The 12492-nt window shown below is 45.8% G+C and overlaps 1 protein-coding gene across 2 annotated transcripts in view; it reads right to left on the reverse strand.

Annotated features, from left to right (window-relative positions):
- Positions 1-12492, reverse strand: part of Cflar (CASP8 and FADD like apoptosis regulator) — a 49531-nt gene that overhangs the window by 35179 nt on the left and 1860 nt on the right. The window lies entirely within an intron of this gene.

The following is a 12492-nucleotide window of genomic DNA, read 5'->3' on the forward strand; positions in this document are numbered from 1 at the left end:
TTTGGGGGTAGCTGTAGGAGTCTTTTTGTTTGTTTGTTTTTCCTGTAGCCCAGGATGTCCTTGAAGCTGCTGGGATTACAGGGTCAGGCCACTACACCTGGGATTTTGTTTGTTTTGGTGGTTTCTTTGGTTTTAAGCAGGGCTGGTGACTGAAGCCAGAACTTTGGGCATGCTGGGCACACTCCACAATGAAGCCACATTCTAGACCAGTCTTTAACGCTCAATACAAAGGCTCAACATGGCCATCAGCAGCCAAGCCCACTTCTGGGAACTCCATCCAGAGCTCCACGCCCCTCCCAGACAGGACGGTCACTCTCTCCTCGCTCCTGAGAGCACACAGGGTTGCCCAAGCTCTGATTCCTCCCTGATCTACAAATTCCCAAGCCTGATTGATCAACATCCTGTTGCTTAACCCCGATCCTGTTTCAAACCTTACAGCTTCTATGGCAAGACAGAAAAGGCAACTGGGCCTTTCAAAATTCCTAAAGGAATTCCCCTTCTTCAGGTGAAACGCCCCCTCGCCGGTCTCCCCGTCTCTTCCACACCCACGTATTTTCTCATTTGGTATGCACGGTCCCTAACCTTGGCAACTGGAGGACGGAAAACCTAAACCCAGTCTCAGTTTCACCTCTGGAGGAAGTCATGAGCTCATCGCAGTCGCTGCTTTAAACAGCCCCACAAGCTCAGAAACGCAGACGAGGTTCGAGAGAGCATCGCTCCAGCCGCTGCACTGGGAATACGCTTAGGATTCCCAGATGCCAAAAGAGGATCTAACCCAAGCTTCTGGCAAAGGTCCCGGGGCTCCACGGGCCACCCCGTCTAGACCGGGGCAGAGGCAGTCTGGTGGTCACTCTGCTTAGTCGCCGTGTCTGACTCAGAGCCAGCACGTGGTATGCAAGGAATGAATGAGTGGGTTCCATATGACAGTACCGGGAAATGACCTCACTTCCTTTTCTCTGAACTGGACCTGAAACCAAATTCTCTGGCCAGAATCTTAAATTCCCTCACCTCTGCCTCCTGGCGTCATCACAGTCTCAGGTAGGCAAGCGAGCTAGGTATACCCAGCACTTTTTCATTTTTGTACCAATATTTCTATATCACAGGTAATAGTCTGTCCTGGGCTAACTGGGAGAGGGGGGCTGGTCACCCTGTACCCCGTTTTCAGATCCTGATTCTCTCCCAATCAGATCTAGAGCAGCAGAAAGCTGAAAGGGAGAGGAGAGGCTTAACCAAAACTAAGGATTAAACCTACCATTTTGTAAGCTAATTAAAATATATGATTTTCATAGCATTTGGTCAAATATTCAGCATAGGTGAATAATTCTTCTTAGAGGCCAGAAGTCAATGTACTTGTTATAAAATATAACACACACACGCACATACACACACACTCACATGCACACATGCATGTGAACACACACACGTGCATGCACACACGCACAATAAATAGACATTACAGCAGGAAGCTGAGGAAGGAGAATCACACAGCACAACTTCCTGTGTTTTCGTCATCTTCCAGGCAGTTTGTTTATGAGATTCTGGTCAGACACTTTTCACACCCCCGGAGAAGACGCCAATCTTCACAGTCTTCCCCAGTCCTCCCTCCACTTTCCTGGGGCAGTGCTCCTTAGCTCATCCAAGGCTCCTCCACCTTAAACAGTAATCATCACAAAGACACTGGGCCTGAGTCCCCTCCACCAAGGTCCACTCAGGCTCAGTTTCTTCAACTTTGACTCCACCTGAAGCTCATCCCCGCAATGCCGCTTAGTGCTCCTCACACTGGACCCTCATCCCCACAGTGTCACTTAGTGCTCCTCACACTGGACCCTCATCCCCACAATGTCAGTTAGTGCTCCTCACACTGGCATCTAGAACAGAAGGAAAAGTCAACGATGCTGAAGCTGTTTTTATTATGCAAAATTCTAATAATTTTCTTAGCATAGATTTGGGTGTTTCTGTTGGCTTTTTAAAAATGTTGCACTGAATATTATTCATCTTGAATTTTGGAGCCCCCTCCTCTCTTACAAATTGTGTTAGGAAGTGAATACCTACAATTGCCTTCCCCTACCCAGTCTTGACCGTACTACCAGGCCTCTGTGACCTCGTAACTGTCCCATTCAAGGGCTCTGAGAGGTTCTCTTCCTTCTCAGCTACCTTCTTCTGAGTGGGGACCCAAAGAAAGGAACTTAGCACCTCATAAGAATATGAGTACTAGGGCTGGAGAGGTGGCTCAGTGGTTGGGAGCACTTACTGCTCTTCCAGAGGACCTGGGCTCAGTTCCCAGCACCTACACGGAGGATCACAACCATTTATAACTCCAGTTCAACCCTCTTCTGGCCTCTTGGGGCACAAGGCATGCTTGTGGTATACAGAGACACCTGCAGGCAAAACCTCATACACATACATTTTAAAACAAATGTTAGAAGACATCAGCACCCCATTGCACTGCAACCATATTGCAAAAAAAGATATAAAATCAGCTTAGGTGTCAAAGGATGAGAAGATAAACTGTTATATCTCATAACATACAAAGGTGTGTATATATATCAATTAATACAACTTACATATGCATGTGTATATATACACCAATGAATATTAAATGTGTGTGTTTACAATTGGATATAACATACACGTGTGCATGTATGCCACTGAATATTATTCAGCCTCAAAAAAAGTGCCAATTCTGCCACTTGCCACATGGGACTCAGAGGCTAGAATGTGACGTAAAATAAGAAAAACATAGGAGGGCTGGAGAGATGGCTCAGAGGTTAAGAGCATTGACTGCTCTTCCAGAGGTCCTGAGTTCAATTCCCAGCAACCATATGGTGGCTCACAACCACTGGTAACAAGATCTGGTGTCAACTTCTGTCTGCAGAGACACATGCAGGCAGACCATTGTATAAATAATAAATAAATTTTTAAAAAGTATGTGCACTGAGCTGAAAATAAAGGTACTCTATTGCAAATTAGATTATATGCAAACATTTTTTTCCTATCTGGTAATGTGATATTGTTCGCTAGAATGTGAATAGCAGTCTTTGGGGGATAACTGTAGACAGGACATTTTAAAATTCTGATAATTAGAACTGTGTTTGAAAAACACATGTAAACATTTTGGACATATTGAAATCTTAATTTCCTTTAATTCTGTAACAAATTAAAAGTCTTTCTTATGGAGCAGGAAAAAAATAAAAAATAAATAAATTAAAAAAAAAAAGAAAAACATGGGAAAAAGTCTGCATGGCCTCACTTATATGTAGTATCTAACTTTTAAAAAAATATATCACACATATGGAGGTGGAGAATAAACAGTGGTTACCACAGCCAATGGTGAGACAGGAAGTGGGGAGGTAAACAGGCAGGATGAGCAAGCGAAAGACTGAACTACAGTCTGAGAACTATAACTAGTTCGTTGTTCTCAGGATTTTTTGCTCAAGGAGGTGTTCTGTGCTGAAAATTTTTGCTGGAAGTGTATTATGTTTAGGATTTCTGCTAATGAGTAGATTGAGAACTACTCTTGCCACAGAGGGGCAGCCAGGTGAGGCAATGGACCTGTCTGTCTGTCCCACTACGCAAGTATTCTACTGTGCAACTGTCTTAAACGTATGTGTTTTAAATATACACCAGAACACATAACTAAAAAGGAGTCTTCGTGCGTCTGCTCTGCTCTGCCAGATACTGTCAATTTCTCCTTAAAGCTCTTTCCCTGGACACCCCTCTCCACTATTTCTATCCAAGCCTTCTCTGGCCATCCTACCTTCCCAGAACCCTCTGTACCTGCTCCCTAAATTCTCCCTAAAGGACTCATTCAACCTCTGGCCTCTGGCTTTAAGCTGTGTGCATTTATATTTTGGTCAGAATGAACTTGCAGAAGCTCTGGTTCGTGCTTGAGAGTCTCTTAATTTAAACCTTTCAGTGACAGCCCTTCTCCCACGGCAGGTCTCCATATCGTCTGCACAAGGCTACGCCTGGTGTCTGCCCTCATCTTTAGCTGGGTCCAACACACAGGGCCTTAATTAAACCTCAGCAAGTGTCTCCCATGAGCCTCTACCTTGATTACACTTTTTCCACCCGTCAAGCCCGTCTTAACTTGCAAGACCCAGACGAATTCCACCTACTGTGCAAATCCTTCCTGGAAGGGACCACTCAGGCGTGGTCAGTAACTCCTGAGGTGGAGGATGGAACAAGCTCCCAGCCAATCGCTTAACACACCCCCGGCGGCATCTAGCATTAGCCGGAAAAGGTAACAATAAGATGTGGTAACTTTGGTCGGGCGTCTCCAACAGATTCACAGAACCTACACACGAACCATAACACGAAATGTTCCCATCAGCCACACAGCAACCAGTGGGACCGGTTAGCTTCCTGGGACGTACTGAAGCTGTTATTTGCCTTCTGCCCGAAGGAAGGCGGGGCCATAGCAGCGACAGCAAAGCCACCTCCACGGAAGCACAGTGTGAAAACTATTACAGGATCGCGGTGACTTAGGCAGTCACACGTGAAGCCTATCTTGCCGGGGACAGAGAGCAGCAGCAAACTCTGCACCCAAGAAGCTGGAGACAAGAATGTGAAGTACAAGTCCGCAGTTCTCACCCAGAGAGGAAGAAAGCAAGATGTGACTGCCTCGACGAAAAAGATACCAAGCCACGTGGCCAACACAAACAAGAATTATGAGCTAATATATAAGAGTCAATAAGAAGCCTGAGCTAATAGGCCAATCAGTTTATAATTAATGTAGACATCTGTGTGTTTCTTTTTTTTTTTTTAAGATTTATTTATTTATTGTGTACACAGTGTTCAGCCTCCTTGTATGCCTACAGGCCAGAAGAGGGCACCAGATCTCATTACGGATGGTTGTGATCCACCATGTGGTTGCTGGGAATTGAACTCAGGACTTCCGGAAGATCAGCCAGTGCTCTTAACCTCTGAGCCATCTCTCTAGCCCATCTGTGTGTTTCTTTGGGACTAAATAGATGTGGGACTTGGTGGGACAAAAATCCTCAGTCAACAAATGGCACCCACATGGACAACTGCATCCACATAAAGCCTGAGAGAGCTTGGGAAGTAATTCTAGACAGAAAAGAACAGAGTTAAGCATGGCTTATTAATAGCAGCATTTTCTCAGCTGGGTTCTGCACTCTCATTTAAAAGAGGCTTCCTGACTCAGCTTTAGCTGCAAAACCTTGCAGCTCTTTTAAGAGGTCCTGCCACGAAACACTTAAATGGTGTTGATAAAAAGCTGACCAGGGCTTTTTGGTGGGGCAGGGACCTTGAAACACCATAGAGTTGTAATAAACATGGCTCCGGCCGGTACCTCCGCCATTAGGATAGACTCTCAGAAAGCTAAGGAATGGACTGGATCCAGCCATCAAAGCCACAGTTTTAATCCTGCCATATTGCTTGGCAAATTAAAGACTCATGTGGTGAGAAAAAGAGAGCTACACAGTAAAGATAGATTCAAAGACAAAACCTCTAAATGGTTTACAGTGTGTTTAAAAATATATGCAGCCTTGGGAGAGAAAAGAAAAAGGTTAAAGTCCTTAAAATAAAAAAAGGAAAGAGAACATGAAGTACTTGAGGTCGGAGTCTGCCAGACTCTGGATGATAAATGCAATGCAGGCTTCTCATAGTGCTATATGCACTCACCCTGAACGTCATGACCCATCTTTTCCCTCCATTTGTGCCCAGGACCCATAGATGGTGGCAAGCAGAATACCTAATACAATAAACTTACCCTTCCCGCCCCGGCTGTGGGCATTTTAAATAGAAGGTATCCCTCAAATACCACCTTCCAACCCTTCTCAAGTTAGTCAAACGAGGGTGTGCAATACTCCTCCTGGGGCTCCCAGTTGGTGGTGCTACCAATACGCATTAAAACACAGTCCAGAAGACCATTGCCTGGGACCAAATAATGCACACGTGCTAATTTGGGATGTTACGAGCCGTGATTATTATCGGTGATACAACATGCACTAAAAATTATTTGGCTTCACAAGCAACGCATTTCACGCATACAAGTAATGTTGCCCACAGATGATAAATGGTCCCAATTATGAAATGATACAAACGTAGAGGCTTTTTAAATATTATTTTATACACTGCTTGACAAATGTCCCTTCCAAACTTCCCATGTTGCCAAGGTAAGGGAAGCACCAAGTGGGGGGCTTTAAAGTCAAGCCTGGTGACACAGACCTGCAATCTCAGCCACCCAGGAAGTTGAGGTAGAAGAACCGAAGGCTCAAGACCTGACTGGGACTCACTGAGTTCAAGGCCAGCCTGGGCAACTTGGTGAGATCGTCTCAAAAAGTAGAAACAGAGCTAGGGCTGTAGTGGTGGCAGAGCACTTGTTTAGCGTGTGTGAAGCCCCAAATTCAATGCTACAAACAAAAAAAAATAAGGTGGGAGCCAGGCGGCGGTGGTGCACGCCTTTTATCCCAGCACTCGGGAGGCAGAGGCAGGTGGATCTCTGTGAGTTCGAGTATAGCCTGGCCTACAGAGCAAGTTCCAGGATAGCTAGGGCTGTTACACAGAGAAACCCTGTCTTTTTTTTTTTTTTTTTTTTTTTGGTTTTTCGAGACAGGGTTTCTCTGTGGTTTTGGAGCCTGTCCTGGAACTAGCTCTTGTAGACCAGGCTGGTCTCGAACTCACAGAGATCCGCCTGCCTCTGCCTCCCAAGTGCTAGGATTAAAGGCGTGCGCCACCACCGCCCGTAAGAAACTCTGTCTTAAAAAAAAAAACTTAAAAAATAAAATTAAAAAAAAAATGAGGACTTCAAGAAGTGCGATGTTGTGGAATAATATTTTTGTGCACTGTGAAGACGTGTAGCTCGGATTGGTTTAACAAAAAGCAGGACAACGAATAGTGAGTCGGGATTTTCAGAGCAGAGAGGATGCTAGGAAGAAGGGCAAAGACGCCGAGAGTCGCCAGACAGACGTAGAAGAAGCAAGACGTGGAGATGAGGTAACAAGCCATGAGTCTCAGGGCAGCGCATAAATTAGCAGAAACGGGTTAATTTAAGTTATAAGAGCTAGTTAGAAACAAGCCTAAGCTACAGGCTGAGCTTTCGTAAGTAATACGGAGTTTCTGTGTGGTTTATTTGGAAACTGGCTTGCGGGACAGAAGAGTCCACCTACAAAGTGGGGACATGGCAGGCACACACCTATAATCCCAGAATTTGGACATAGAGGCAGAAAGATCTTCTAGCTGGATCCAGAAACATGAGCAGAGTCGCTAGGAGCAGCGAAACCGGAATCCGGTTGGTGGGCGTGGCCTAACGAAAGTGAAATTATTGCTGGGGCAAACTTTTCATACCCGGCCCAAGCGCTACGTGTATCCTCCTACTTCTGTGCGTTACCCATAATCCAACTCCAAATATCTCCGTGCTACCTCAGCGTAGGTGCCTCCACAGAAGGTTCCCTAGCCCATCTGAGCATCAGGCCGAAATTCTGCATCTTTCCAGCTCTCTGCCATGGCTTGTCCTGGTCCCCGATCTGGATCTTCGCAGCAGTGTTTACTATCTTCCGGCGTTTATTTTATACTTCACGGGAGGTAGTCCGTGATAGACAAGAGCTCGCCTTCCATTCTAGGCAGGAATCCGAACACACGACCACACGGCTGCAGCAGATGGGCACACATGGACTGTCCTGGCCCCTCTGCAAGCGATACTGAAGCAAGATGGAATTGGTGACATGACAGGGTATCATACCTGGACCATGGGGACAGTGCCTGTGACTATTCTACACTGCATGAAGTGACCACAGGGTTGTGTAAGGGAAATGATATGATTATAAGAGGCTGGGCATGGTCGTAGGCAGAACCTGTAAGCTGGTAAGACCCCCTCCCCTTAAAGAGGCCAAACTGCTCGGTTTAGGCAAAATTTCAAACTTTAATGTTTTGGTAAAACCCGAGTTTGGAAACCAAATCTCATTTTTAAGGAACACAAAGGAAAAAGGGGTGGCTGGGCCTTGTCTTTGACTGCTATTGTTGTCTTAGTTATCTAGCCCATCTGGTGTGAGGGCAGAGGAATCACACCACAGTCAGGAAGAACCACATTCTTTCTCAAGGCCTGGTAATAGGCACTTGCAAATCCAGCACACGCGGGGCTGAGGCAGAAGAACAGCAGGTTCAAGGCCAACCTGGGCTGGGCCACGTACTGACGCTGTCTTTAAAAAATAAAATGAACATACAAAGGTAAGCTAAGAAACAACCCTAAATGCCTGAGAGAATAGCGCAATGTTTAGTGGATTTGAAGCTTGGCTTGAATCAAAATTTCAGCCAGGCAAATACATTTCATGCATTACACAGATTCTCTAGATTGGCCCTTCAGTAGACAGACCAGTTTGAAAACTAAAGTCATACATATAACAAGGATATAAAGCTTCCAAAATGCCTTCCACTATAGATTTTTTTTTTCTAATTATAAAAAGTTTTCTTTGTGCCAGGCGGTGGTGGTGCATGCCTTTAATCCCAGCACTCAGGAAGCAGAGGCGGGCGGATCTCTGTGAGTTCGAGACCAGCCTGATCTACAAAGGGAGTTTCGAGACAGCCAGAGGAGTAACACAGAGAAACCCTATCTTAAAAAACAGACACACAGAGAGAGAGACTTTGAAATGGACAAAATAATAAAAAAATAAAATAAAAACCTCCCATCTGCTTCATCTAGTCATCCTTGATACTCTTACCAGCCCTGATTTCTCATCTGTCTGCTTCTTTAAGATTCTCTGACATTCCTGAGAACAACCCAGGTTAAAGAGAGACTTAGTCTGTATTTAGGCTGAATGACGGCAGCTTGTTTGTGGAGAGCCTAGGCAGAGGGGAATAGATCCCTTCTCCAGAGTGCAGCTTTGTGCTATCTATATAAAACTCTCTGTTCCCACCACAGCATTTTAATAGACTCCCCAGGGCTTAGGCACGGCTTTGGCTTTCTGTAGGGTTAAAATAGCAAGCCTTGGGGTTAAAGCAGAGCACAAGTCAGGCAGAAAACCTGGGTTGTGGTTTCAGCAGTCAACCCAGTCAGGATTCTGCACCTAACTTCTGACTGCTTCGGGTTTTCCTAATCAGAAGGGGAGTTCAGACAGCATAGGGAGACATGCGTACACTTTCATTCTGAATCCTGCGAGGAAGTTGTGACCATTCAGGAGGCTTTGGTGGGCTCCCTAATGCCTAGAGGCGTTTGATCAAGAGGTCTGTCAGGAGGCTTTGGTGGGCTCCCTAACACCTAGAGGCGTTTGAGCAAGAGGTCTGTCAGGTACCTGGTCTTTAAAACAAAGATCTGACTGATCTTAAAAAATGCTTGTCAGTCAAGTATGGTGGTCACTCCTATAGTTAGAGAGATGGAGGCAGGAGGATCAGGAGTTCAAGGGTGGTCCAGGCTCCAGGAGATTTGATTACAAACAAAAACTACTATTGAAAGCAACAAGCAAAATGGGTTATTTTTTTTAAGACCACAGATGTATAAAGGCAAAAGAAGTGTAAGAAGTTTTTTGTTGTTGTTGTTGTTTTTTTGTTGTTTTTTTTTTTTTTTTTTTGGTTTTTTGAGACAGGGTTTCTCTGTGGTTTTGGAGCCTGTCCTGGAACTAGCTCTTGTAGATCAGGCGGGTCTCGAACTCACAGAGATCCGCCTGCCTCTGCCTCCCAAGTGCTGGGATTAAAGGCGTGCGCCACCACCACCCGGCAAGAAGTTTTTTTTAAAAAAAAAGTAGAAGCAATTATTTCACAGGTAGATGAACCCTCTGGTTCCCACTTAGGAAATCAGGTCATTAAAGGAAGTCATTTACCCCAAAACAAGCCTTGGGAGAAGTCGTTTAAATGGCAGGAATTTTCAATTACAACAGAGAATGGAGGTATTAGAAACAGATCAAAAACTCTGACGCACCTGGGGAAGTGATTCACGCCAGTAGTCTTAGCAGAAGGGAAGCTAAGGCAGGAGGATTTGGAGAATTCCAAGCTAGCCTGTGCTGCCTGGTGACACGTAGGCCATCCTAGGCTACGGCGAGCTGTCATCTTTAACTACATCCTTCACTTGAAGCGCTCCCTGCAGAAGACACAATCTGGAGTACATAGTGAATCTGCCACCAAGCTAGTAGAACTTAATTCTTCCAAAGGACAGAGAAAACCCAGATAGAGGAAAATAACAAAACTGAGGCTTCTTGCTGTGGAGTTGTCTTTGTTTTCTGGCATTAAACGGCCAAAGAAAAAGTGGCCATGAGGGGGGCTGGAGAGATGGCTCAGTGGTTAAGAGCATTGCCTGCTCTTCCAAAGGTCCTGAGTTCAATTCCCAGCAACCACATGGTGGCTCACAACCATCTGTAATGAGGTCTGGTGCCCTCTTCTGGCCTGCAGACATACACACAGACAGAATATTGTATACATAATAAATAAATAAATATTTAAAAAAAAAAGTGGCCATGAGGGCAGATCATCAAATCAGCGTAAATAGAGCACCCGGGCACGATTTACCAGGGAAGAAACGCTCCAAGCACACAAATAACTCAAGCGTGACACAAAAGAAGAAATTATTCCCCAAAGCTAAGAATTAAACGGGGGAGGGGGGAATCAGGGCAAACGAAACAACCTGCAGAGATTCACATTCTCAAGCGACCACTGTGCAAAGATGGGAACAGGGAGGGGCGCTAGGGTAGGAGAAGCAGAAATGACGATCCCACAAACATCAATTCTGAAAGACACCGTAGAGAAAGACCATCATACAAAAATAAGTGGGGAGGTTGAGGGGAACAAAATGCACATTTTTTTTTTAATCAAACAGACTGCAGTTGAGCACAGCAATGTGTAAAAGAGTGGAACCAGCAGCCTTTGGCTGTCTCTAGGGAAAACACTCTTGGGGCGGGGCAGGGATGGGGCGGGGGCGGGGCCAGAGGAGTAGGGTCTCTAGTTACTTTGTAAGCCCTAAACCCAGGAACTTGCCCAAAAGGTTTGGTATATTAAAATGCAAAGTACGAAGTGAAATCCCGTGCTAAGGGGCAAGACAGTGACCCCAGCTTGTTAAAGGTGGGGTACACTCCTATAGGTAGGGTGTCAAGTCTGGGGTCAGCTAGGGCATTACAACAGATTTAAGAAAAACAGAAATGCTTTGAGGATAGGAAGGCCCCTGGCCAAGTCCCCATTGCCTTACACTGTCCAGCAGGCCTTCTTCCTAGAGCAGGCTGTCCTTGGGCTTTGTCCAGGCAACCTCTACACTGAGGTTACAGAAAATACAAAACAAAACCAACTACCGTGTCCAGGACTTTGCTCCATCCAGGGCAGTTCATTGGATTAACAAGCAGGCATTTGAGTCCAGTAACGAGTTTAATTTAATCAGTCTTTGGCCCCACTCCAAGACAGAACCAAACTTGCATTTAAAAGATGCCACAAGTCTGGAGGCGCTGTGGGTGGGTCCCCAAAAGAATTCAGAAGGGTCCAAGCATGGAAGACAGGAAACGAACCCTTTTCTGATTAACCAAGGGGCAGCTCCCCCAATTCCCGCAGTCCCTGGGGAAAGATCAGAATAGAAGGGAATGGACAGGGTCTCGGTTTACTCACGCCGGGCGATCGCCGGCTCCCCCTACTCAACAGTGGCTCAGAATGCCGCCTGTCCTCGCCGGAGACCTCCAGAAAACTGGACGGAACGAGATACTGGGAAGAACACAGACATCAAGAGGTAGCCTCTCCAGCTGGAAAGTCGGCCTGCACAGCTGGCCCCAGCTGCTAGCCAGGTGACGTGGGCCAGCAAGTCCAACAGGTCTACGACCGCTGGTACCCGCCCAGCGAAAAGGACATCGTCCCGTTCCAACGACCAAAGACAAGGGCTCCGGGGAGATGTGAACGGCGACCCCCGGACCACAAAAGACGGAGCCAAGCCATGCTGGAGCCCAAGACCCTCACAAGAAAGCCCTGGAAAGTGCAAAAAAAAAAAAAAAAAAAAAAAGCCACAAAACCAAACTCACTTCCGCTTCTGTGGGCGGAACCGAAGAGCCAAGGTTCCAAAACCCACTCACTACCCTCCTCCCCCGTGGGGACGCCTACCGGTTTCGGTTTGGAAGTGATGACGTGCTCAAACAAGCTCAAAAGTCACCAAAAACAAAGGACAACATAAAACCTGCAGAAAAAGAAGCTGAGTGTGGCGCACGCCAGCCCCCCTTTTCCTTTCCTTTCCTTTCTTTTTTTTTTTCCCTTCCTTCCTTTCTTTTTTTGCGAGGCGTTGCTAAAGAGGAAAGATCACGAACTTGAGCTACATAATAAGACCCAGTTAAAAAATGAAAAATCCATTTTACCAAGTCATTCAACACAAAAGCTACAGGTAAAAGAATTGTTGACCAAAAAGAAAGTTCCTGTAAGGAAAACATTCAGAATGCACTTAACAGTTAGACAGGACAAGGGTAAAGGTTCTTCCATGCTCAATTTTTTGCTGAGGCCCTTTCACGTTTAACTAGAATCTGAGCTTTTTGATGGAGAATCCCACAGAAAATTGCCCAACTCTGTTCTAGGTCAAGGTGC

The sequence above is a fragment of the Chionomys nivalis genome, chromosome 26, assembly GCF_950005125.1.
Source record: "Chionomys nivalis chromosome 26, mChiNiv1.1, whole genome shotgun sequence".
Classification (NCBI taxonomy): Eukaryota; Metazoa; Chordata; class Mammalia; order Rodentia; family Cricetidae; genus Chionomys; species Chionomys nivalis.